This window comes from Jatropha curcas, chromosome 10 (genome assembly GCF_041381405.1).
Source record: "Jatropha curcas cultivar XTBG-Jc1 chromosome 10, XTBG_Jcur_1.0, whole genome shotgun sequence".
NCBI classification, from domain to species: Eukaryota; Viridiplantae; Streptophyta; class Magnoliopsida; order Malpighiales; family Euphorbiaceae; genus Jatropha; species Jatropha curcas.
In genome coordinates this window covers 12,988,293-12,991,427 of record NC_143160.1, presented here as the reverse complement: position 1 = coordinate 12,991,427, position 3,135 = coordinate 12,988,293, and the positions used below count along the sequence as shown (strand labels likewise).

Genomic DNA, 3,135 nt, shown 5'->3' with positions numbered 1-3,135 from the left:
TTAGTTTATTAATATATGGGCTAATGGGTTGAATTTGTAAAATGAAATTGCAAACAAAATAAAATAAAATAAAATATTATTCCTTACCAATATTATATTTATTTGTTAACTGAAATACCCCGAATTTTTATTTTCAAAACATTTTCCAATTTAATTTAACGAACCGACAGCCTGGAAATTGCTATTAATATTTTAGTGCGAATACTATGAGAAATCGAATCGAAAACCGATTGAAAAAGCCGAAACCGGTTGAAAATCGAAGATTTGGGCCGAATCGAACCGAATCGAACCGGTTCGACCCAAACCATCTAGAAACATCCTTTTCCCTTTATCTTCAACGCCTATCTCCTTCACTCTCACCATTTCTATGCCACCTCCAGCCCACCACCGCACCACCACACCTCCCTCTCTTCTTCTTTTTCTTCTTCTTTTTTCTTCTTCTTTCTTTCTTTCCTTTTTCTTTCTTTCTTTCCCTTTTCTTCTTCCCTGCAACTGGGTCTGCGTCACTGCCAGCGACTGCAGCAGCTCCAGCAAGCCTCTGACCACCGGATTGCGCCTCTGCCGCCGCTCCAGCGTGCCTCCGACCACCGACAGCCACTGCTCTCCGATCCGGCACACGTGGCAATTTCCGATCTAGCAGAAATTCAACAAAAAAAATTATATTGGGGTATAAATTAATTTAAATATATTTTAGTTAATGAATTTAATTTTATTAATGATAGTTACTTAAATTTAGTTAGTTTACTTTTAATAATTTTAGTTGACTTAGTTAATGTTAGTAAAATTAGTTAATTAAATTAATTTTATTATTTGAAGTTAATTAATTTAGTAATATTAGTTAATGAAATTAATTTTATTACTTGTAGTCAATTAGTTTAGTTAAGTTCATGTTAGTAACGCTAGTTAATTAAATTAATTTTATTACTTGTAGTTAATTAATTTGGTTAATTTAATTTGATAATTGTGAGTAGTTAACAGTGTTATAATTTTAGTGTTGATTTAATTAAGGTAGTTTAAATATAATGTTATTGTAATGTATAATTTGGATTGTGTGGTGATGTTGAGATTAAAGGAGGATGGGAAAATGTTGTTTGATTAATTGCCCGATGGATGGGCCGTATGGATTGAATAATTGTGAAATTGTTGATATTTTAGCAGGTAGATAGTCTAAATTTTAGGGGAGATGCTGCCGAAATTTCGGTAGAAAATAAATTAATTATAGAAATTAAATTACTTAATAGAGATTAAATTATTTATAGAAATTAAAAATATAGAATAAGATTATTAGAGTGATAAATAAATAAGGAAACCCAATATCTGTATCTATAAATATATATATATAGTTTAAATTAATAAATGAATTAAATGACTGCCAAAACTAGTAAACGAATATAAAATAGAATCTTCAAATTTAAAATTCTTACTTAGAATTCTATTGTTTATTATAGAGGTTTATAAAATTTCGAAATGCGAGGACGAAAGCTGGAAGCATGGAGTGATAAAGACAGTCCTTTTAAAGGACAATAAAGAAATGTGAGTAGTGTTAGATAATTCGCTTCATCCGCCTGCATGCATGCATTCACGGCTAAATGTTATCATGCATTATTCTATTGAAGTGCCATATTATGATGCACTATTTGTTGATAGTAAAAATTGTTTGATTACTTGTGCTATGAATATACTGTGCCTTGTTTGTGTGGAATTGGGATGAAGTGGACCACCATGGGTTTGTGAGGACGGTCTGTGATATGGATCCTGAATATGATATGATATTGACCGTCGGCCGGGAAAATGGGAGATCGGCGCCCCCGTGTGCACCTGATGATATGGATTGTATGGAAAACCACAGGATGGCTTCTTGTTGTTGCGCACCTGATAATCTAGATTTGATTGTAGCCCGCAGGGTGGCCTCCTGTTGTGAGCACTTGATGATCTAGATTGGATGGAGACCACCGGGTTGCCTCCTGTGGGTATGGAAAAGAAAAGAGAGAATAGAAAAACAATGAGAGGACTGGTCAGTGAGGATTAGACCAGTTGGCCGTATGGGGGATCGGCTCCCCGGTGCACATGTATGAGAGGGCGAGCCATGTGTGAGGACGGCTCGTTGGGGTTTCAGGTGGTGCCACTGACTAATTTCCACGTGATGTGATTATATGAAGGTGATGATACTTGTGATTGCTGCTGTATTGCCATTTGTGTGACAAACTGCATAATCATATAATTAAACGGTAACTAGATAAAAATATTTAGCTTCTGTGTGATTGTGTGGGGTGAGAGGGTTATCTAACCCTACTCATTGAGTTTGGCGCTCACCCCTGCCTACTATTTTTTTTTTCAGGTAATAGAAAGAAATAAAAGCCTTGTGGAGTTGAGACACTTATTGTAGAAGACTTTTAATGATAGAAATAACGATGTAAATATAAAGGTAGAGTTCCGCAATTGTATTCCAGTTGGGTTGTAAATAAATAGTAAAAGTCCATATTAAATATATGAACTGCATTTTGAGTTAATGGGCCTGAATCTATAATTATGAATAGAAGGTGAGATTTAAATAAGTTAGGCTTACTACGGGCTTCGGGGGCCTTAAGCCCACCCAGGTCCTAGGGCCGGTCCGGTCCATGGAAATGGGTCGTGACAAAGGTGGTATCAGAGCCCGGGATTGAATTGCGGAACATAGGAAATTAAATAGAGAACTCCTATGTTGGGATCGGCCGTAACCAACAAAGGAGCTGTAGTCGGGATTGAATTCCATTTTAGTGCCGGTGGACGCATCGTGCACGAGGATGGAAGGAAATCTGTATGAAACTTAGGACGAGAATTAAAAGTACAGAAATAATAGGGAATTATAAAAAGAGTCCGGGTAACTGACGTTTCTAAAATAAATACTTCGAGTTTTGCTAAATCCCCTCCATCTATTTTGAAGCAAAGGATCAGTTGGAAATTGGTGTAATGGTCTGATCACCCAGTACACCATGATTCGACAGGAGACACTGCTTCGAAAATTATTTGAAATTATTTAGAAAAGAAGTCGGAGTTTTAAAGATAATAAGAAAGTAAATTTATTTGAACTACGATTTGAGAAACATGTTTTATTATTTGCTTACTGGAAATGTTTTGAAGTTGCAATTAATTGTT

At 35.6% G+C, this 3,135-nt stretch overlaps 1 long non-coding RNA gene across 1 annotated transcript; it reads left to right on the top strand.

Moving 5' to 3' along the window:
• The first annotated feature begins 345 nt into the window (after positions 1-345).
• On the top strand, positions 346-2,510 carry LOC149493119 (uncharacterized). Its single transcript, XR_016322824.1, has 3 exons — positions 346-667; positions 1,449-1,533; positions 2,339-2,510. It is a non-coding gene; the product is annotated as an uncharacterized LOC149493119 (long non-coding RNA).
• Positions 2,511-3,135: the final 625 nt, after the last annotated feature.